Source organism: Euprymna scolopes, chromosome 16 (genome assembly GCF_053919585.1).
Source record: "Euprymna scolopes isolate OS-2025 chromosome 16, ASM5391958v1, whole genome shotgun sequence".
In the NCBI taxonomy this organism is placed as follows: domain Eukaryota; kingdom Metazoa; phylum Mollusca; class Cephalopoda; order Sepiida; family Sepiolidae; genus Euprymna; species Euprymna scolopes.
The window spans coordinates 54,907,339-54,933,308 of record NC_136497.1 but is presented as its reverse complement, the minus strand read 5'-3'; the positions used below and the strand labels follow the sequence as shown (position 1 = coordinate 54,933,308).

Genomic DNA, 25,970 nt, shown 5'->3' with positions numbered 1-25,970 from the left:
GTGCAACGTTTAAAATATTGCTTTATGTACAACGTTTGAAACATTACTTTATGTACAACGTTTTAAATATTACTTTATGTACAACGTTTGAAACATTACTTTATGTACAACGTTTCAAATATTGCTTTATATTAACCTTTGAAACATTGCTTTATGTACACCGTTTGAAAGATTACTTTATGTACAACGTTTGAAACATTACTTTATGTACAACGTTTGAAACATTACTTTATGTACAACGTTTGAAATATTACTTTATCTACAAAGTTTGACACATTGCTTTATGTACAATGCTTGAAACATTACTTTATGTACAACGTTTGAAACAGTACTTTATGTACAACGTTTGAAACATTACTTTATGTACAACGTTTGAAACATTACTTTATGTACAACGTTTGAAATATTACTTTATGTACAACGTTCGAAACATTACTTTATGTACAACGTTTGAAATATTACTTTATGTACAACGTTTGAAACATTAATTTATGTACAACGTTTGAAACATTACTTTATGTACAACGTTTGAAACATTACCTCATGTACAACGTTTGAAACATTACTTTATGTACAACGTTTGAAACATTGCTTTGTATTCAACGTTTGAAACATTACTTTATATACAACGTTTGAAATATTACTTTATGTACAACGTTTGAAACATGACTTTATGTACAACGTTTGAAATATTGCTTTATGTACAACGTTTGAAACATTACTTTATGTACAACGCTTGAAACATTACTTTATGTACTACGTTTAAAAAATTACTTCATGTACAAAGTTTTAAACATTACTTCATGTACAACGTTTGAAATATTGCTTTATGTACAACGTTTGAAACATTACTTTATGTACAACGTTTGAAACATTACTTTATGTACAATGCTTGAAACATTACTTTATGTACAACGTTTTAAACATTACTTTATATTCAACGTTTGAAACATTACTTCATGTACAACGTTTGAAACATTGCTTTATGTACAACGTTTGAAACATTACTTTATGTACAACGTTTGAAACATTACTTTATGTACAACGTTTGAAACATTACTTTATGTACAACGTTTTAAACATTACTTTATATTCAACGTTTGGAACATTACTTTATGTACAACGTTTGAAACACTGCTTTATGTACAACTGTCATATAGGGGTTTCATTAAAGAGTCCTAGTGAGAGTTCTTGTCTTATTACATATGATGTTGTATCTTAGAGAGAGAGATGTGTATGTAATGACATTTTATAACACAGACATATAATAACAATACAATTCATCTTTTTGTAGAAATCACAAACACAAAGATGAGCTTTATCACAAAACACATGATGAATTTATTTATTTACGACCGGTCGTGAATTCCTCATTAAGAACTCAAAGTATCACATTTTAGTTTCTGAAGTGACGTCTCGCTTCAGACGTCCGCCTTTCTCTGAGTTTTCTCATTGACCGTCTCCCCTGACTGTCTCCCCTGACTCTCTCTCCTGACTGTCTCTGCGACCAACTAACTCCCACTTCCTATATTGAGAAATCCATGCATCCCGGCCACGTGAGCAAAATTCACGTGTTTCAACATGCGCGACTTTGCACGTTTCCGACATTGATTTCCCAATAACCTATTTTTCTTGTGTTGTTTCCACAAAGGAATTCAACCTACATATCTAATTTATTCAACCCATATTTTATTATCCACATTCTTTTAACAATTGAATAATTATTTATTATTTATTTCATCCGAATTAACAATTTACTGGACATTCCATTTAAACCTATTGTTCTTTAAAACTTATGTCCAGGGTTCGATTTCTGCTTTCTCTTATGTTCATTTTAACTAATCTTTCTATTTTAATACTTACATGAACAGGGGACAACCCTTATCATGTAACACAACGTTTGAAACATTACTTTATGTACAACGTTTGAAACATTACTTTATGTATAACGTTTGAAACATTACTTTATATTCAACGTTTGAAACAGTACTTTATGTACAACGTTTGAAACATTGCTTTATGTACAACGTTTGAAACATTACTTTATGTACAACGTTTGAAACATTACTTTATTTACCACGTTTGAAACATTACTTTATGTACAACGTTTGAAACATTGCTTTATGTACAACGTCTGAAACATTGCTTTATATTCAACGTTTGAAACATTACTTTATGTACAAAGTTTTAAACATTACTTTATGTGCAACGTTTGAAACATTACTTGATGTACAACGTTTGAAACATTACTCTATGTACAACGTTTGAAATATTGCTTTATGTACAACGTTTGAAACATTATGTACAACGTTTGAAACATTGCTTTATGTACAAAGTTTGAAACATGACTTTATGTGCAAAGTTTGAAACATTACTTTATGTACAACGTTTGAAACATTACTTTATGTACAACGTTTGAAACATTACTTTATGTACAACATTTGAAACATTACTTTATGTACAACGTTTGAAACATTACTCTATGTACAACGTTTGAAATATTTCTTTATATTCAACGTTTGAAATTTTACTTTATATTCAACGTTTGAAACATTACTTTATGTACAACGTTTGAAACAGTAGTTTATGTACAACGTTTGAAACATTATGTACAACGTTTGAAACATTACTTTATGTACAAAGTTTTAAACATTACTTTATGTACAACGTTTGAAACATTGCTTTATGTACAACGTTTGAAACATTACTTTATGTACAACGTTTGAAATATTGCATTTTGTACAACGTTAAAATATTAGTTTATCTACAACGTTTGAAACATTACTTTATGTACAAAGTTGTAAAAATTACTTTATATTCAACGTTTGAAACATTACTTTATGTACAACGTTTGAAACAGTATTTTATGTACAACGTTTGAAACATTACTTTATAACAACGTTTGAAACATTGTTTTATGTACAACGTTTGAAACATTTTTATGTAAAAAGTTTTAAACATTACTTTATGTACAACGTTTGAAACATTACTTTATGTAAATAGTTTTAAACATTACTCCATGTACAACGTTTGAAACATTGCTTTATGTACAACGTTTCAAACGTTACTTTATGTAGAACGTTTGATACATTACTTTATTTACTACTTTTGAAACATTACTTTATGTACAACGTTTGAAACACTGCTTTATGTACAACGTTTGAAACATTACTTTATGTACAACGTTTGAAACATTAGTTTATGTATAATGTTTGAAACATTACTTTATATTCAACGTTTGAAACATTACTTTATGTACAACGTTTGAAACATTACTTTATGTACAAAGTTTTAAACATTACTTTATGTACAACGTTTGAAACATTGCTTTATGCTCAACGTTTAAACGTTACTTTATGTAGAACGTTTGATACATTACTTTATATACTACGTTTGAAACATTACTTTATATTAAACGTTTGAAACATTACTTTATGTACAACGTTTGAAACATTACTTTATTCACAACCTTTGAAACATTACTTTATGTACAACGTTTGAAACATTACTTTATGTACAACCTTTGAAACATTACTTTATGTACAACGTTTGAAACATTACTTTATGTACAACGTTGTAAATATTAATTTATGTACAACGTTCGAAACATTACTTTATGTACAACGTTTGAAATATTACTTTATGTACAACGTTTGAAACATTACTTTATGTACAACGCTTGAAACATTACTTTATGTACAACGTTTGAAACATTGCTTTATGTACAACGTTTGAAACATTGCTTTATTTTCAACGTTTGAAACATTACTTTATGTACAACGTTTGAAACATTACTTTATGTAAAACGTTTGAGACATTACTTTATGTACAACGTTTTAAACATTGCTTTATGTACAACGTTTGAAACATTGCTTTATAGTCAACGTTTGAAACATTACTTTATGTACACCGTTTTAAACATTACTTTATGTACAACGTTTGGAACATTACTTTATGTACAACGTTTGGAACATTACTTTATGTACAACGTTTGGAACATTACTCTATGTGCAATGTTTGAAACATTACTTTATGTACAACGTTTTAAACATTACTTTATGTACAACGTTTGGAACATTACTCTATGTGCAATGTTTGAAACATTACTTTATGTACAACGTTTTAAAAGGGCTGGCGCCTTTTGCTATTATAGCGAGTTTGGCTGCTATTGTTTCGTCTCAGATCAACGTCAAATCGGCCCTTGAATGAACCTATTGCATATTCACGGCGACAGGGTTCTGAACCACTAGAACTTTTCTTTTTTCATTTTTTTTTACTTGTAATGTTGTATGGCTGGCTGTCCGTTTTAGGCCTCGTCATTCGTTAGAGTAGCAACCAAGGTCTTCCCAAACCAAGCAGCGTTATAAGTCACATTACACTGAAATTAACAAAAAATAGTGATCATACACCAAGGATGGTTTATAATGAGTAAAATATTTGTTTAGATGGATGAATAACGCGTACAGAAATATGTCGGTAAGCTGAAATTCAAAATGTTAATTTCAACTTACCGACAAATATTGACGATGCTGACGATGCTCAAATTCATTCATAGCTTGAAATGGTTTAATTGTAAATATTTCTTATCTATCTGTTGATAGCTCAAACTTTAGGGAACGTGACTGGAGCACAAATTGTTTTGATTCGATTCCAGCTGATTTTTTTTTAGCTTTTGAAATCAATGATATATATCAGGTACAATATAATATTCAATAGGGAATTGTCTTTTTAATAATCCGAATGTGCATGAATTAAAATATATTTAAGCGTATTTTACGATCGGGCAAGACCGAGCAACCCCTACTAGTATAAAATAAAATCGTGTTTTTAATTTGTCCCCAAACTCCAGCTTTATCTCACATTACTGTCATACACAATCACTGATGACGAGATGAATAAATATGAGCCACTGGCGAACTTGGGCCGATTTATACTTATTACCAGCGATTATTTGCGCTTATTTAAAAAAATTGTTAGTGACACACTTGATCGAAAGGAAGACCGACATTATGTAATGCGAATGAATTGTTTTATGTAGTAATTAAATGTACAGTTATCAACTTGGAAGCCGACGTCATTGCTCAACAAAACAAAACAAAACAAAAAAAAAAAAAAAAAAAGGAAAAATAAAAGACGTAAAGAGAAATTGCGATTTGCTTATGGGCTTCAGTTTTTAAAGAAATAACTTCAGTACCTGTTTTTATCCAGTCTTGGAGGAAATGTTTTGCTATTATTTGTTATTTTTTTGAAGATAATAAGAGCGAATAAGGTTTTTGGTTATGCCTACTCGCAAAAGCTTTTAGGTAAGTCTAACACATTTATTTATTTTTGCTTTGTTTTAATTATTACTTTGATAAATCAGCGAATAAATACAATGTTACTCAGAAGCAATTCCTTACAAAATTATTGGGATTTTATTTCAACGACTTATTCCAAATGTTCAGTTTATTTCTTTTTCATAGGTCTGTTATGAAGTTATGTTTAAAAGATTGCTTTCTTATAAATATAATAAATAAAACACACACACTCTCTCCCTTTTTCTCTCTCTTTATATATATATATATATATATATATATATATATATATATATATATATATATATATATATATATATATATATATATATATAAGTGAAATTGTCTGTCTGTATGTGCGTGTCTGTGTGTGTACATTTCCCTACAAAACTATTCTGTCAATTTTCAGTCTCCAAACTCAAGATTTGACATAAGGGGTATTGAGATTTGGTAAAATCTTTTTAACCGGTTTTTGGCCAGAAATTTGCTTGTCAAGGGGTCAAAGTTCAACGATTTGATCTGTGAAAACTCCTCCGCCAATTTTGGGTCTAAACTCTTGAAATGTTAGATGTAGGTTACTTAGACATGGATTAAATCTTTTAAATTGATTTTAGCCCAAAACAATAAATGTAAAGGGGTTACAATTGGGGTCAAAGTTTTTAAAAAAAATGACCTTTGCTATCTCTACCAAATTAGCCAATCTTTGGTATAAACATTTGAAATTTTACATAAAGTGTATTCAGACATAGGGCAAGCTTTTTAATCAATTTTTGGCCGGAAATTTGGCTGCCAAGGTTTGACCTTTGCGGTCTCTAGCAAATTATTCAGCCATTTTGTGTCTAAACATTTCAGATTTTACATAAAGGGTATTCAGACAAAAAGCAAGCTTTTTAATCAGTTTTCGTGCAAAAATTTGGTCAAAGTTGAAAGAGTTGACCTTTTCAGAATCGACCAAACTCCTCTGCCAATTTTGGGTCTAAACACTTGAAATTTTACCTGGACATGAGTCAAACTTTTTAATATATATATATATATATATATATATATATATATGTATATATATATATATATATATATATATATGCACGTAAAGTTATGAACAGTACATAGGACCCGAGCAAAGCTGGACTGAACTGTAGTAAATACATATATATATATATATGTGTGTGTGTGTGTGTGTGTGTGTGTGTGTGTGTGTGTGTGTGTGTGTGTGTGTGTCTTAGACGACGAAACACGTGTCAGTGGATAATTATATATATATATATATATATATATATATAGTTTCTTCTCTGGTGCAATGTTAAATGATGCAACAAAGAAGGGACTAAATCGAGTTGAGGATGATGATAGAAATAAGGGTAAAAAAAAATTATTAAAACTAATAAGAGGAACACGACTTCATTAGGGGATTGGGTTAGAGAACTACGTAGGAATAAAATAGAATTTGAATTGAAATGGTCAATTGTTGATTAATCTAGAAAGTATAAATCGAGGGAATAAAAAAGATGTAATATAAGTTTACTTGAGTTAAACTACATAGTGAATTCAAAAATGGAAGTTTTCAACAAGAAGTTTGTTGTCATACAAAGTTGTCTTCATAGAAATAAATTCCTATTATCACGGCTAAACCCTGATTAAAACAACATTTTATAATAAAAAAAAAATAAAAAATAAAAAAATATTTAAGGTATAGGTTGAGAATGAAATGCTAGTGTGGTAAAAGAATGTTAAATTTAATACGAAGATTTCAGAATGGTATAATAAATAAATTAATAGATCACCAAATAAACATATAGAAACTAAACTAATTAGAACCTAAATAAGGAAAAGAGAAATATATTTAAATTTAATAATCGTTAATAAACTAACACCTGAGTAATTTCAATAATGCAAGAGAAAATCAAATAAAATCGAACATTTAGTAAGTGTAAGATATGGGGATGAACAGATTATGATGGATTAAAATAGATTAAATCAAAATATACAGTTGGAGCAAACTAAAGGAGTAATTGAACCTGGATTGATACACAGAGGATAAAGTTAGAACTATATGTTTAAAATCAAGCAAAAGCGATTAATAAATACTAAAGTCAAAATATTAAAGTAAGAATACATGTAATTTTGATAAATAATAAACAAATAATTATTGAGTAAGTAAATGTACTTCTCTTACAACGTATCGATATTAGGAAGGATACCAGATTAAAAACAAAAATATAATACTTAGATAATGAAAACACTTAAGTTTTTTTTATTACATTTTCACCCCAAACAAGGCACATTGCCACTTTGGTGCAGGGGGAGCAACTACTGGTGCACTATGTAGGGATTTGGACAGCAAGATGTCGGTTCACGTTACACTTGAACTTCTGCATGTCAGTACAGTTAGGGAAGCAGGGACCTGGAATGGAATTCCAGAGTCTAGCGGTTCTGGGCAAGAAACTACTGCAGTAGAAAAATCTTTAACATCTAGTGATCTCTACTGTGTCGGGGGTGGGATTTAGCTGCCTGTCGAGTTTGTCGAGGATGTCTACGTCATGGGGGCACAAGTGTCTGCAGTTCGTCAGAGCATTCACCATTAAAATACTTGTAGAACAGGCAGAGGGATGCAACGTTTCATCGATGGGACAGAGGCTGAAGCTTAGATGCCAGTTCAGGGCCTATCAGATTGGCGACTCTCTTTTGAACCTTGTCTAGGAGCGAGAGACTAGCAGCAGATACACCAGCCCAAATGTGACAGCAATACTCCATACATGGGCGAATGGTGGCCTTATAGAGGTACAGGATACTTTCAGGTGTCAATAGTTTTCTAGCACGCTAGAGAGAGCCTACCTTCTTCGCAGCGGCCCTGGCAATGTTTTTAATATAATTGTTCCAACTCATGTTTCATGTGAACGTTAGGCCAAGCAGTTTGAAAGATGTACTCTCAGACAGGGAGTCACTGGCCATTGCTATTGGTGGCAGAGAAGGTTTCTTGTAATTATTGAAGGAAACCAGTTTAGTCTTGGCAGCATTGAATGTGACCATCCATGTATGTCCCCATTCCACTACAGATTAGAGGTCATCCTCTAGTGTTTTTGCCATTTCTTTAGTTATGTGTTCATTTGTTTTCCTGTCATGCCTGTTATAGAGTGTGGTGTCATCAGCATATATACCCATCTCAGAGGCAGTTTTGTCGGCGAGGTCATTAATAAATATTAGGAACAATAGAGACGCAATTTAAATTATTGACATAAACAGCGTGCAATGCAAATAATTTTTAATTAATATCATTTAAATAAACTTTTAAAGTATAGTTCCTACTTAAGAAATAATGTATCAAGAAAAAAATCAAACATTAATAGATTAATTGCTGAAGTTTCACATAAAAAATAGAAATATGTAAGTGTGATTATTAATCAATTAGAAGGAAACCGAAAAAATAAAAAAAATAAAAAATAAAATATAAAAAATGGTATAAGGGAGAATACAACTGCTTAATCCCTTAAAATAGGGATTATGAATGTATTCATATATTTATAACAAGTGTGTTTCGCCGTCTTAAGAGTAGCTATTCTGGAATATTTTTAAATGATATAATATTTAAATTTGTCCATATATTTACAAAACAATTGTAACGCATAAGGAAACATATAATGCTTTCAATTTATATTTAGTTGTCTTGATTTTGTAAAAATATTTCACACACACACACACACATATATATATATATATATATATATATATATATATATATATATATATAGTAATTTATAAAATATATATGGCGATTAAGCTACACTGAATATTCGGCGTTAGCTCTACCTACGTATTGAGCACTTTTGAAGTAAATACTTAAAGTTTAGGCATAAATCTATACTTTCGTATATTAATTTTATGTGAGTAAATGAAGTAGTTATATATATATATATATAGTATGTGTGTGTGTGTGTGTGTGTGTGTGTAATAAATCCAGCAGAATATATTCCGTGGAGGCATATGTCAAAAAACGAAATAACAGGGATGCAACACTGCGACAAAGGCTGCAGTTTGGTAGCCAGTACGGGATATATCTTACATCTTACTTTTACTATAGCGATTGATGCGTTTATCATGAGTTTTTTGTTTAGGCGTGACAAATACCTTGCGAAATCTATCTCATTTCGATATATCAGAAATTTTAATTACTTTAAGAAATGGAAAATACTGCATTAATAGTAAATAATAAATTCACAAAAAAATAAAGTGGAAACTATGTCGGGAATTCGACTAGAGTTCTATCAACTGACCTACGATCCTATTAAATTTATTTAGGTCTAAAAAGAATTTCGTACCTAATAGCCCGCAAAACTCCATCTCTGCCCCATCGCCATAGTCTTGTAACTTTGTGCATCTTTTACAAGTACTTCATGAATGTAGCTTATTGCAGTGCAATAGTACTTTAACAGAAATACCCCCGACCCACCCGATTAGCAGCAAAATCACACCTCTTTTTTTCGCTTCACTTGGAATATGTCTTGTTTGGGGCTAACAAAAGTAATATATATATATATATATATATACATATATATATATATATATATATATATATATATATATATATATATATATATATATATGCGTGTGTGTGTGTGTGTGTGTGTGTGTGCGAGAGAGAGACTGGTGATTTGATTTGAGTTGTAAGGGTGTTTTCTACGCATGTCAATGAAAGCATGGTATATCTCTGGAAACTGTAAAGTATAGTTTTTAAATAAATAATTTGTCTTTAGCTCTCGCATTCTTACGATCGAGCACTTTACTGATTTATTTTCAACACACACACACACACACACACACACACACACACATATATATATATAAATTTTATATATATATATATATATATATATATATATATATATATATATATATAGACGCATTTTTGAAAAGAAAACAGAAAATGAATTATATTAAATCCATGTATTCGGGAAAATTCCTATTTTCGTCTCAAAAATTGTTTAAAATTTATTGTTATTTAATTCATTTTATATTAATTAAATTTGTCGGCTTTATTATAAATGCTCCTCTCCCGCCATCAAGTAAGAGTGAAAAAGTCGATATCATGAAATAGTAATCTCCCTCATTCCCACCTCCACCAAAGATATATAACATTTGACGAAAGATGTCGTCAAAGTTGATGAATCCAATGATTGTGTTGTTCGTTTATCTTTCCGTGACTTTAAATCCATTCTTCAATTCAATATCTTTCCTCGCTTGCTGGTTGTTTGTTCAATTAAAACTAATGGATTAGATTCTCTCCCATCTACACAAATAAACATCGTATGTGTTTAAGGAAGCGAATAAATCAAATATATTATTTGGATTCGTTTGGGTTATCGTTCTGATCGCTATTTAATAGTTGGGTTTCGTTGAGAATAGTACGAATGTATTCTATAACATGCCTATATGTCAGAATTTATCTAGTGGACGCGTATGGGCAGTGATTTTGTATGTTTTTCTTTCATTGTATTTTTAAATTAAAGTAAAGGAACCAGTTTAATAGCACGATATTTCAAAATAACTTAATTTTTTCCCCATCTTATTTGTATGTAAAGCCAGGCACGTTAATGCTAGATGAGCTGTTTTTTTTGTTTTTTTTCGATATGTATTATAAAATAGAAGTTGCAGTGTAATCTGGTATTTCATTTAAAATAAGGGAGCGGATTTTACATAAATCTATAAAATTAATGTAAAATGTAGTCAATATAAACATGTTGGAAGTCAACTAATAATTGGACTACATGCGAAGAAGTTAACCGATGCATAAAAGTAAGCGGTGATTGCGGGTTACGTGAGAAGACTGAATGACATTACTGTGAAAGTATTTGCTACTCTCTCAGTGGGAGTATGTATCTGAGAGAGTAAGCTTACAAGGATAACTATAACAATTATTAAACATGGACGAAATCTATGTATTGTTGGCTAGGAACATGCTCTAGTAGAAATTGTAAGTAGTGAACATATAAGCTGTGCATAAGAAATGTTTGCTTTTCTTCCTACAATGTCGGAAGTTACAGAAAAATCGTCTCTATTTTATTCATATGTGTGTGCACTAATAAACCGTATGTCTAAAATCCGTATTCTAATTAGATAAAAATCCATTACATCATTTTAATTCTATAAAATGTTGAAATTTTAAGAGGTCTTAAAACCAACCTAAAATTACAGGGACTTTTCTTAGTTGGTATTTAGTTACTATAGCTCTAATTTCATGTAAACCTGAAATATTTCCAATTTCAAATTGAAGCTTGCGCTCAGAATATGCCTTTATAAGAACCTTTAAAATAATCGAAATAAACTTTAATTTGATGAATTAATTGATGTCTAATACTTATTGATAACATTCACAAAAATCTGAGTCATTTGAATTGCTTCTTTAATATCAAACAAATTTAAACATTATTCATGCTTATACCTATGAGCTGTTCTACAGAATTCATAATTATCGTGTAATTAGTTTATCGTGTAATCAGTTTAGAATTGGGTCACACACACACACACATATATATATATGTGTGTGTATGCGTGTGTGTGTGTGTTTGTGGGTGTGTGTGTGTATGTCTGTATATATAATGAATGAATGACAAAAGTCTATATTGTAAAATTCATTGTGTTGACCATCTTACAATTTAGCTTTTAATAAAGACTTTTGTCATTCATCCATTATATTGCTTTGTAATTGCATTGAGTTTCTTAAATAAGGATTGGTATGTATTATAAGGAATAAAGTATATTTCCACACACACACACACACACACACACACACACACACACACACACACACACACACACATACACACACACACACATATATATATATATACATATATATATATATATATATATATATATATATATATATATATACTAGACTACCCGTGACCTGGTAGGTCAGTATATGTTATAGCTAGCTATGTAATAGTAAGTATACATAATTAATGTATAAAAGTGCAAGTAAGTATACAGAATGAATGTATAAACGCGCAAAAATTGAATGCGCGCGCGCGAAAACAAACGTGACCACTGGTGGAAACGATACACTATACATTGGATAATAAATATCTTAACATCGTTGCACTTAGATTAAATGAAAAATCCTTTATATAAGAGGAGTGTAATCCGTTGAAAAAAATTGAAAAAACAAAACGAAAAGAAAAATATAAGCAGGGAGTGTGCATTGTACAGGTCCACCCTAGTTGTGTGTGTGTGCGTGTGTGTGCGTGTGTGTGCGTGCGTGTGCGTGTGTGTGCGCGCGCGCGCGCGTGTGTGTGTGTGTGTGTGTGTGTGTGTGTGTGTGTGTGTGTGTGTGTGTGTGTGTGTGTGTGTGTGTGTGTGTGTGAAGAAATAATAACTGATTAAGTAATATTCAGCGGTGAGAACCTTTCAAAGCAAATCTTTAAAAAAAAAAATGAAGTCTTATCACACACACGCACGTTTCGAAGTTTTTCTATGTATTTTTAAAATGTTTGGAGCTCATACCCCCACCCCTACCCATTTCCTCTTCTGTCCCCACCCACGCCACCAAACTTGAAAAAAATGCTAACGATTACACATTCCGCTACGTCGCCAAGAAGTGGGGTTCTATTTTACGCTAAATTTTCCTAGGAATGTGATCCCCACACTAAAATGCTAAATGTTAATTATTAAAAAACAAAATTTCTTCTTTTATATGATCTTTAAAGGTTGTTGAAATGTATTAGCCATAAAAATTTAATTTTGATTTCTTTTTAGGAGGTAAACAACGCTGGGTTAGGTCGAAAAAAAAAAACAAATATTTTTTCTTAATATGTAATTGATCAAGAATTTTTTTACATTAGAAAAAACATATTTGTTTTGTGTTTTTGTTTGAAAACAATTCCAACTTGCAATAAAAAAATACAAAATAAATAATCGTAAATAAATAATTTTGGACATGAAAACCGTAGTTTTTTTTTTTCAAATCAAGTTCTAGTTTTAATCACGCACAACTTGGGTAAAGAAAAACTATATATATGTTAATATATAGGCGCAACTGAACAATCGGCACCACATTACAATGTTTTCTGTTTCATCTTTATTTAACTATTTAAGCGGATTATTGGACACTAAGCTACCAGATTATTAAAAAGAAATGAAAAAATCAATATTTGAAGATTTGGAAGGGGGTTCAGTTTCACATACAACGTTCTAGTAGATCGATCCTCCATTTTCAGAATCGATTTACAGCTCCGATTTGACGTTAGCTCCTTCAGCTTATCCCCGCCAGTATTATTAATTTTTTTTTGTTTGTTTGTTTATTTGGGGGGGGGGTCGACTTTTCAATTTGAGAAAAGTTCGGTCTGCCTCCCCCGTCATTATTTTTTATTTATTTATTTACAAATTTTTAAAATGTGTTTTTGAATTTAACGACCCGCTTTTTTTAAAAAAAAAACTAGTCTACCCGTTGGTCCATTATAGGGTAAAATGAAAACTGTTCAAAATAAAAAGGTGATTTTGAGATTATATGGTCTTTTATTGTCTTTATAAAACATTTTTTAAGTGATGAATGAAAAAGTAAAACTCAGGAAGCCTTCAGAGCACTACTGCAGCCACTGATTAAGACCAAAGAGGCCCTACTAAAAGCACTACTAAAACCAAGTTTCTACCTCTGTCCTTCCTTGAAGAGAAAATATTTTTAAGTGAGGCTTGAAAAAAAATCGTCAGAATTCACAGGAACGCTACTAAAAATCAGTAAATATGGTTATAAATATGATTATATTTACAAATTGTATATTAGGGACGCCCGGCGTGGTTGTAAAATATGCTTAAATATGATATTTTAATTTATGCAGATTTCGTATATATTATTAAGTCAATGTTCTATCAATTCTCATATATATCATAAAGTTGTGATTTAAAAAGTAAAAAAAAATATATCCATATGATTGTGGTGCATCAGCTTGAATCGAAACCGAAATTAAAATTTATGAAGAAAAAAAAAATATAATATGAGTTCCTTCAGCTATAATCGAAACCGAATCGAAAACTTATTAAGAATTCTTGGTAAAATTGTTTATAAAAAAATAGATGACTTGATGATTGGTTGGTTGTTTTTGTTTTACGGCATATCAACCCTTTTCGGATTATTCAATGCCGAATTCAAAGATTTTGAAGAAAATTTTTTTTTAATAGAATATATTTGTTGTTTTCACGTCGGTTTCTACTTAACCCATAGTTGGGACCCTAACAGGTACTACCACTCCGGGTCAGAGTGGACCTGGGAGCAATGGTAATTAAAGGGTGGCGCCACACTCCCCAAAGCCCACAAGCTGGGGCCACACCACTGGATATAGTTTAAGGTCATATCCAGGACCCCCGTTGAGGGACTTTTACCCTCTGCAGGGGGGGGGGCAGTCGGCGTATTCTAATGCCCCACCGACAGGGCCAGAAGAAAAAGATGTAAACGTGACACACAAAATAACATACTGAATGACGGCTTGAAATAGACTAGCGACACCTAGAAATGCAGGAGATTTGGAAAAGATCAAATGAATGCCTCCGGATAGCAATCCAGAATTCATATAATATAGACACAAATCCAATGCCCTCATTATCAATCGAAAGGGAGAGAAAACGCTGGATCAAAAAGAAACTATTGGAAACGACCCAGACAGACAAAAAACAACATATGGAATTCCCATGTGTGCGTGGACGGAAATTTAACTCCCACAAAGGAACGAAGATTAACCAAAACAAAATGGGATGTGCTTTTTATCTAATGGCTCATAAGCAGATAACATGTTGGAAAACCAAGGCAAGGACGCAAATGACATTATTGAGGATATCCATGCAGTTGAGCAAGATAAAACAACCCAGAATCAAATTTCCACCGGCAAATATGATGAACTGTTAGGTTGGTTGGTTGTTTTTGTTTTACGGCATATCAACCCTTTTCGGGTTATTTAATGCCGAATCCAAAGATTTTGAAGAAATTTTTTTTTTAATAGACTATATTTGTTGTTTTCACATCGGTCTCTAGTTCACCCATAGTTGGGACCCTAACAGGTACTACCACTCCGGGTCAGAGTGGACCTGGGAGCAATGGTAATTAAAGGGTGGCGCCACACTCCCCAATCCCCACAAGCTGGGGCCTCACCACTGGATATAGTTTAAGGTCATATCCAGGACCCCCATTGAGGGACTTTTACCCTCTGCAGGGGGGCAGTCGGCGTATTCTAATGCCCCACCGACAGGGCCGATGAACTGTTAGAATAATGCGGTCATATTATATACCGGTTATACCGGATTTGTATTGCATTGTACGATGTAAAAGAGATAAACAAACTGACGATAAAGGAAGAGATATATGTGCGAGGAAAATAATATATTTCATTTATTTAGGTTTATTCATTTATATACTTTTTTTATCTAACCTAATAGGCCACACACTGTCTACCAATCTCCAGCCTCTGCCCCATCGTCGCAATGTTGTATCTTGTTGTACTTGTTTTACAAGTATTTCCATGGAATGTGCCCCGATAAACTTACCGCATTTGAACTCCCTAAACGTAAATACTTCCGCAAAATCCTGCAAACAGCAAAATCTCAACTTTTCATTATAGCGGTTCCGAGATGCGGGAAAATTTTCTTAACAACTTTTTTTCTTGGTAAATGGATAAAAAGAAGGGGAGAATGGAAAATTAATATAGAAAGAGGGAGAGTGAGAAATGAGTAAAGAGAGGGGTAGAATGATAAATAAATATAGAGACAGGGATAGAGACGACGAAAAGGGGGTAGAGGTAAAGACTGAGAAAGAACAGAGCGCGAGTGAGAGAGAGAGAGAGAGAGAGGGGGGTGAAAGAAAGAGAAGGGCGGAGAAAAAGATACCATTACCTACATGGCAGGCAAGTTCCAAACTGTTTTTGGATTTCATCTAAAATACCAAGTTTCACCAAACCAACTCTCCCCATTCTCCCTCTCCATACATATAATTATTTCTTTCGTCTATTTTCACATTTCAATAAGTGACATCTACGTCAGTGACCTTTTCTTTACGAACCTTAATGAACGTATTGTTCGCCATGTTTTCGTTATCGTCATAACTGGCAATCCCAACGATGCGGGGCGAGTCAGTCACCTTTATTCGTTCTCTGCGCTGCCATAGCAACCGTAAGCTGACACAGAAACTCGAAACTATGAATACATCGTAACGTTCCAGTAAAAGTAATAACAATCGAATTTGTGTTCGGACAAGTAATTGAGTTCGTAGTGTTATTACCGAGGTGTTATCGATTGTCACAAAATTAACCGGGGTTGCGTTAATAATTACAGAAATCAGAACAAAAAGCGGTTAAATGAAAATTTTAAAAAAATAAATAAAAATAAAAAAAAATAATAATAATAATACTAATAATGATACTACTACTACTACTACTACTACTAATAATAATAATAATAATAATAATAATAATAATAATAATAATAATAATAATAATAAATAAAAAATTAAAAAATAAATAAATAAATAAATAAAAATAAAAATAAATAAATAAATAAATAGCAAAAATATGTTCCCTCCGGTTGCATAATTTTGCTAGTGTATATATGACAAATTTACATAGACTATCCCACCCTTCAAAAAGGTAATGTCCAATAAATTGGTTTCATAACACCAAAACCATATTATCTTCCCATAGGAAAAGACAATGCCTGGGATAATAGTTTGTTGAGAGGTGTATCAGAATTTTTGTAGGAATTTTTGACACCCCTAATACGAAACTGCGAATAAAATATAAAAAAACTCGTAATTTCTCTGTTAAAAGTGGGTTGTTTATTTTCTTTATGGATTATACTTCCAAAATAAACTATTAAAGTTGTATAAAATGTAATAGAAATATTACTTTTTTATTAAAAAAAAAAAAAAAGCAGTAATGAAATTAATTGAATTTTACGAATTCAGTATTTTTCAATTTTTAAACTTAAAAATCTATCAAACTTTTTCTATTGATTCTATTTTTACGATATTTTCAGGTTTAATGTGAAATTTTATGCTCTTTCCAATAAACCGAATATAATATTTAAGACAAACGTTCTTTTTAATTCACGCCTCCCTATTTTGAAATGTAAATTAAAAAGTAAATAATTACTTTATGTGCAAAAGTTTTATATATCACAAGCTGAAGATAAAAGATCAATAAATAATATAATCTAATTTAAAACAAAAAAAGAACTGTTTTTTGAAAATTTACCTGTAAAGTCCGAAGTTTAAAACCTTTAAAAAAAAAAAAAAAAAAAAAAAAACACACACACATTGTTTGTATTTTTTTAAAATGAAACCTTGGTCCTTACCCCTTTAATTGAAAAAAAACATTAGGGTTTGAATTACATTTTTCGAGTAGTTATAAGTTTGAAAAGACAGAGGGTCGAATTAATTCAGCCCCCCCATTTTGAAATGTCTATTAAAAAGTAAATAATTAATTTATGTGCCAAAGTTTTATATATCACAAATTGAAGATAAAAGATCAATAAATAATATATTCTAATTTAAAACAACAAAAAAAGAACTTTTTTTTAATTTACCTGTGAAATTCGAAATTTAAAACCTTTTTTTAAAACACGTTGTTTGTATTTTTTATTTACTTTTTTTTAAAATGAAACCTTGGTCCTTGCTCCTTTAATTGAAAAAGAAATTAGGGTTTGAATTACATTTTTCGAGTAGTTATAGGCTTGGAAAGACAGGGGATCGAATTGTTCAATATTTTTCACAAGGTTTCTGACACACCTACAGCAGCACAGATACTACATTATACCCTCAAAGGAAGAGGTAATACCTGTGAGAATAGTTTCATGATAATAGAACATACTATACTACTTTACCATAGGAAAATACAATGCCTGGGTGGATAGTTAAACAACTATCCACCCAGGCATTGTATTTTCATGAAACTATTCTATTCTATTATCATGAAACTACAGAGCAAATACTAGATTACACCGACAAAAGGGGAGGTAATGACTGTGCGGCTAGAATACTGATAATATAATATATACTACACTATCTCCCTATATGAGAAAGTAATGCCTAGGAGGATGGTGTCTTGACAACAGAACAAATGCTATATTATACACAAAAAAAAGGAAGCAATGACTGGGAAATTGGTTTCATGTATAGAATACTGATAATATAATATATACTACACTATCTCCCTATATGAGAAAGTAATGCCTAGGAGGATGGTGTCTTGGTATATACCTGATTACTCCTCAAGGAGACAATGCCTGGGAGCGTGGTTCTTTGAAAGCAAAACAGATACTACATTATGCCCTGAAAGGAAGAGGTAATGTCTGGGAGTATGGTTCCATGATAACAGAACATATACTGCACTACTTCCCTACAGGAGAAGATAATGCATGGGAGGATGGTGTCTTGACAGCAGAACAAATACTACATTACACCTCCAAAAGAGAAGATAATGCCTGGGAGAATGCTCTCATGACAACAGAACATAAACTACATATACGCACACTCAAACGAGCAGATAATATTTAGAGGTGTTGTATTATGATCACAGATGAAATACTACATTGCACACCAAACAAGGAGATAATACCTGGGAGGATACTATAATGACGAACGAACATTTACTAAATTATTCTCTGAGCGTGCGAGATAATGTATGAAAGATGGTTTCGTGACACGAGAACATACACTGCTCCAATAAAGGGGATAATACCCGGGAGAATGATTTCATGGCAACAGAACACATACGACATTATCTCCTCTGAACACTCTATCTATATATATATATCTATAAAAGTGAACGTGTCTGTGTGTGTGTGTGTCTGTCTGTCTGTCTGTGTTTCTGTGTACATTTTCCTTCGCAATAACTCTGTTAATTTTCAGTCTACAGACTTGAAATTTGATATACAGGGTACTGAGATTTGGGAAAATTTAAGTGATCGAGTTTCGGCCAGAAATTTAGCTGTTAAGGGGTCAAAGTTCAATGATTCAACATAGATCTAACTTAATAACTCGATTTGAGCCCAAAACAATAAATGTTAAGGGGTCATAATAGGGGTCAAAGTTTAAAAAAAATGACCGCTTTTGTTTTTGTTTTTTTGTTTTTTTTTTTCTCAGCATACACCTCCAAACACCCGGGCAACGCCGGGTACCCATGCTAGTATATCTATAAAAGTGAACGTCTGTGTGTGTGTGTGTCTGTCTGTCTGTCCGTCTGTGTGTCAGTGTACATCTCCCTACGCAATAACTCTGTTAATTTTCAGTCTACAGACTCGAAATTTGATATACAGGGTATGGATATTTGGGAAAATCTTTGGGAATTAATTGACCGTTTTTTTTTTGTTTTTTTTTTTTTCTCAGCATACACCTCCACACACCCGGGCAACGCCGGGCCGAAATGTTAGTATGTCTATAAAAGTGAACGTGTGTGTGTGTGTGTGTGTGTGTGTGTGTGTGTGTACATTTTCCTTTGTTAATAACTCTGTTAATTTTCAGTCTACAGACTCGAAATTTGATATACAGGGTACTGAGATTTGGAAAAATCTATGTGATCGGGTTACGACCATAAATTTGTCTGTCAAGGGGTCAAAGTTCAACGATTTGACCTTTGAGAACTCTACCAAACTCCTCCGACAATTTTAAGTCCAAACACTTGAAATTTAAGATATAGGTTCCTTGGACATGGATCTAACATAATAACTGTATTTGAGCCCAAAACAATACATTTTACGGGGTCATAATAGTGGTCAAAGTTTTAAAAAATTTACCGTTTTGGAGTTTTTTTTTTTTTTTAAATACTAGTTTCGTATAAATCTATCTATTATATCTATAAAAGTGAACGTGTCTGTGTGTCTGTGTGTCTGTGTACATTTCCCTACGTAATAACTCTCTCAATTTTTAGTTTACAGATTCGAAATTTTATACGCTGTACTGAGATTTGGGAAAATCTTTGTGATCGGTTTTCGGCCAGAAATTTGTCTGTTAAGTGGTCAAAGTTAAAATATTTGACCTTTGAGAACTCTACCAAACGCCTCCGCCAATTTTGGGTCTAAACACTTGAAATTTTAGATATAGGTTCCTGGAACTTAATAACTTGATTTGAGCCCAAAACAATAAATGTTAGGGGATCATAATAGGGGTCAAAGTTAAAAAAAAAAATTGACCTTTTTTTTTTTTTTCCTCAGCATACACCTCACACCCGGGCAACGCCGGGCACCCATGCTAGTATATCTATAAAAGTTAAAATGGCTGTTTGTCTTTTCTCTATGATAATTAAGGAAGACTATTATACAGAAAGGCATTACTTTACATATTCACACTTTTTAATATATACATATGCACATAACCTTATGAACAGTACATAGGGCCGGAGCAAAGCTGGACGGAACTGCTAGTAAATTAAAAATTAAAACATAGTAATAGTACAAAGCTTCGACTTCACATATACAACTAATTGTATAGTATCAGCTTTAGAGAGACAGATACTAAATATTTATTTGTAATGGATTAAAAAAATCTATCTATCTATCTATATATCTATATATATATGTGTGTGTGTGTGTGTGTGTGTGTGTATATATATAAAATGAACGTGCCTTAGTGTCTGTGTGTCTGTCTGTATGTATGTGTGTCTGTTTGTGTACATTTCCCTACGCAATAACTCTGTCAATTTTTAGTCTACAGACTCGAAATTTGATATACAGGGTACTGAGATTTAGGAAATCTTTGTAGTCGGTTTTCGGCCAGAAATTTGTCTGTCAAGGGGTCAAAGTTCAATGATTTGACTTTTGAAAACTCTACCAAACTCCTCCGACAATTTTGGGACTAAACACTTGAAATTTTAGATATAGGTTCCTTGGACATGGATCGAACTTAGTAACTTGATTTGAGCCCAAAACAATAAATGTTAAGGGGTCATATTTTAAAAAATTGACCGTTTTTTTGGTGTTTTTTTTTTTTTTTTTTTTTGCTCAGTGTAGATTTCCAAACACCCGGGCAACGCCGGGCAACGCCGGGCAACGCCGGGCAACCATGCTAGTATATCTATAAAGGTAAACGTGTCTGTGTGTAAGTGTGTGTGTGTGTGTGTGTGTGTGTGTGTGTACATTTTCCAATGCAGTAACTCTGTCAATTTTCAGTTTACACACTCGAAATTTGATATACAGTGTACGGAGATTTGGGAAAATCTTTGAAATCCGTTTCCCGCCAGAAATTTGCCTGATAAGGTGTCAAAGTTCAACGATTTGACCTTTACCAGACTCCTCCGACAATTTTGGGTCTAAACACTTGAAATTTTAGATATAGGTTCCTTGGACATGGATCTAACTTAATAACTCAATTTGAGCCCTAAACAATAATTTTTAAGGGGTCATAATAGGGGTCAAAAATTAAAAAAATCAGAGATAGGGCAAGCTTTTTCATCGGTTTGGGTAGAAAATTTTTAGTTATCAATAGGGGTCATAATAGTGGTCAAAGTTTAAAAAAATTAACCGCTTTTTTTCTTTTTTTTTTGCTCAACATTCACCTCTAAACACCCGGACAACGCCGAGTTGAAATGCGAGTATATCTATAAAAGTGAGAATGTGTGTGTGCGTGTGTGTATGTGAGTAAAACTCTCAACCTATATATTAAACGAAGTTTTGATTTACAGACTTGAAATTTTGTATACAGTGTATTCAATTGGTTTTCATTCAAAAAAGCTGCTAAGAGATCCAAAAACAATTTCGTACTTGGTGGGGGGGGGCATCGAATTTTTGTTTGTTTGTCAACTGTTTCGCAACTACGCATGCGCGAATCATTCTCATGATAGCTCCCTTATATTACGAATAAACAGGTTTGAAAAGAATTTTTTAAACGTGGCAAGATGGCCTAGTGGTTATCGAACGTGAGTCACTGTCTTTAGGCTTAGCTTTCGATCTCAGCTCGAGTAATTTTTTAATTCCAGAAAGTGAAATGTTTATAAAAACATAATACTTGCATGCAAATGTCTCAGTTTCCGTTTTTTTTATTTCATTGTTTTTTGTTAAAGGAATTTAGTGTGATGTTTAATACCAGCAACGCCGGGTACATCGGCTAGTAATTTATTAATTTTGAACTTGATTGACAATCTTTTTACAAGGATTACAGTATTAGGGGATTTCACAGTCAGAATACACTGTGGTGTCATAATATACTTTAACGTTAAACACGTTCACACACGCGGCCCACACGTTGCAGACTCAGTCGCAAAGGAGACAAAGAATAAGAAAGAGGAAAGAACTTCAACTCCTGTTTCAGATTTAAAAAAAAGATTTTTATTTCTCATTCTCTCGCCAAACACGACTTCTCGTTACGGCTTTGATGTCACCCTCGTCTCTAACGTGATCGTTTTCTCTAACGTAGTCTCTCCTTTTTATATATATTTTTTTCTTTTTCCTTACGGTGACGTAATTTCGAATTTCGTATGTATTTGTGTACGGGTGTCCGCGCTCTGTTACAATTCCACATCTTTTTCCCCCTCTTTCACCCTTCCTTTCGCTTTCTTTTCTATTCCCTATCCTCTTCCCTCTCTCTCTCTCTTTGTAGTAATTATTTATAATATCCCGCTCCTGTCACTATTTCTCTCATTTGCTCATTTTTGAAGTTATTCACCCTTCATTTCGTCATATCTTTTTTTTATGCATGCATATATTTGGTTGGTGCAAAAATAATGTTGTTTTTGACGTATCTGATAAAAACAACATTATTTTTGCACCAACCTAACAAAAGAGATACTGCTAATTTCTTCCTAATTTATTGTTATGTCCGTGGTAGGTGCTCGACTGAGCTCCAATCTCTGGTTTCACCTGACAAACATTCACAGCAAGAACTCCTCTAGTTACAAACATAGCAAAGAACTTCTCTCTCTCTTTCTCTCTCTCTCTCTCTCTCTCTCTCTCTATATATATATATATATATATATATATATATATATATATATATATATATATATATCTTTTTCTGTACCAAAGACTAAACTAAACATCCATGGACAAAGTTTATTTCCCAGAAGATCACATCTGTGAAACAATATTCCATGGGGTTGCTTTCAAACGATTACAAGTCTAATGTAAACAAACACTTATTGAGTCGTTCTCTTCTGCCTATTTTACCTATTTTTATGGTCTTGTCGTGGAGGCGACCATCATCCAACTGATGATCTCTTTAACTTTTATCTTTGAGTGACCCCGCCACGACCCTTAATAAGCGATGTCCTATTAGGAAAAAATATGTACACGGTGACAAGCAGGTAAGCAAACAGGACAACAAGCATTGTCACTTGAAATTCAACGTCATATAATTAATACGCAGACCTTCTATTTCCCTCCAACAAAATTGGCTTCTTTCTTTTTTTAAATATTTTTCAACAATTCGTTTCGTTCTTAATTACGCCTGACAAAAATCTACACCGACAAAACGATGCCGTAATTAGCACCGTATTTATGTCATTATTTAGAAACCAACTAATCGCACATTATTAGTGACTTCCTTTCAACTCGTCTGCAACGAAATATTTACTTACGTAGGAGTGGAATAAATACTTGCAAATTATCACCAGACGCTTTTAATCCGTCAAACATGAATAGTGAAACAATTAAACGACAGCAATGATAAACGCTCCCTTTCGTTCCCATTTACGAAAGTCAAACAGTTTTTGAGCCTAATAACATTATCTTGTATGATCCTCTTGCTTTTTTGGTAGCAAGTCTAGTTTAATAATGATAAAGTCCAACCTTTCTTCACCGTGATAGCGAGGGCAGAGGGCTGTATTTATTTGCTTCCCCACTGAGCAAATTAGGCACAAGGCCGTTTTTTTAATGTGGAGAGAGGGGGGGAAGGAGGGAAAAGGGGGCCAGCTCCCGATGTGTGGTAAAATGGAGCTGGATAGTGACAATTGGTATGCAGGGTTTCCCCTACATTGACCAAGGTCTGATATGTGGGGTAACCTCCACATTTGGTCTTTGCTTGCAGTATCTGCCGGAATAGATACTACACCTTGATCTTGGCCTGAAGGCCACAAAGGTTTCCCCGGGAGACCAGTTTCTGGCAGGGACACCTATGGCGGACAGTTGCCTTGACTTTCAGAACAGCTTTTTTTGTTTTTGTTAAATTTTTCTGAATTTGTTAACCAATCGAAATTATTTAAAAAAAAATAACCAATCAGAATTAAATATTTATGGATATTGTTTTGTTGTTTCTGTTGTCGTCAGTATTACTGCTGATATAAACGTATATTCTCCGTGTCTTATCCTAGAATTCTTCACGTGTTTCTTATCGCGATGTTTTTCGCTCCCCCCCCCGTGTGCTTTGTTCTTGACTTCTCATCACTCACTGTATTTATTTTTCTCTTTGTTTCATCCAACACATTTAGAGACATATTGTCAATACATCATCATCATCATCATCATCATCATCATCATCATCATCATCATCATCATTTATTAATGTTATAGGTGGTGGGCATTGTTGTACGAGTAAGTGTGCGCATATTTTTGCTTAATACCCAGAAAAATACCTATTTGCAGAAAATTTACATGCGGTATTCGTTTTCAGCACACTCGAAAACCTATTGAAAACAAGTTTTTTTAAGGTAGGTTTCGTGTTGGTCTACCAGCCCCCCTCCCACCAAAGGTGACCATAAATTAGGTGCTTATTTTACGTTAAGTTAATATAAAAAAGTGATCCCGGCTTTTTGTAATAATAATGTGCGACCTTAAGGGCAAATGTCACATAGCCCACTACACAGTTCAGGTCGTTAGCTTTCCAACGAGCCTTCATTTGTTAAATTCTGATCAATAGTCGCCGAGATCTCGATCTTATAAACTTGCCAAAATGGGTGGTATATCTATATATGGATATATCTATACTTGTAGCCAAATTGAATATTGAAATGCTCATAGCTTTGGTTCAATGGATGAGACCACATAAAAATTTGCAGGCTTTTCAAAGATTATAATCCTATTCTATGGTTAAAATTTTATGATAATAGGTAAAAAAAAAAACCAAACGAACCTCCATTTTCAAATCAATAAAATACGCCATAATTTGTCTAAATTTGTATACACAGTGTCCTGGCAGGCAACTTCGGTTTTGCTGCTTCGATTGTTTCCCTTACATTTGTATATATAGTGTCCTGATAGGCAGCTTCGGTTTTGCTGCTTCGGCTGTCTCCCCTGTCGTCTTGCCAGGCCACTTATATATGATAATAAATATTTTCACTCATTTATTACTTATGACATATCAATATGGATGATTACCTTTTAACTCAATTCCGAATATCTTAGTCACTACTGCCAACGTAACAAATAATCGAATATTTATAATTATTGGTTCCCATATTCTATTAAATTCTATACTCGGTCTACTTTGGAAGAAATTGTCGTCTAACGTATGCGTTGCTCCTTCGAGACGAAAAATTCGAAAACATGACACCATCAGGTTTGATATGCTGTAAAATAAATACAATTATTTCTTTAATGAAGCATATTAACTCATGCTATTATTTTGATGTATTAAGAGAGCCGTTACGTTCAAGTTAGTAATATTAATTAACTTTAATTTAAAATACGAGCGAGTGATCTATTTAACTTGACATAGTCGCTATGAAAAGATTGATGTGGCATAAAACTGTATTTCGAATGATAATAACTTTATGTAAAATT

General features: G+C 32.6%; 1 protein-coding gene across 1 annotated transcript in view; it reads left to right on the top strand.

Moving 5' to 3' along the window:
* The first annotated feature begins 4,984 nt into the window (after positions 1-4,984).
* The window catches only part of LOC145295966 (uncharacterized), an 88,901-nt gene continuing 67,915 nt past the window's right edge, over positions 4,985-25,970 (top strand). The window contains exon 1 of the mRNA XM_080141880.1: positions 4,985-5,303. The gene's annotated coding sequence lies outside the window, so the exon portion shown is untranslated. The remainder of the gene's footprint in view (positions 5,304-25,970) is intronic.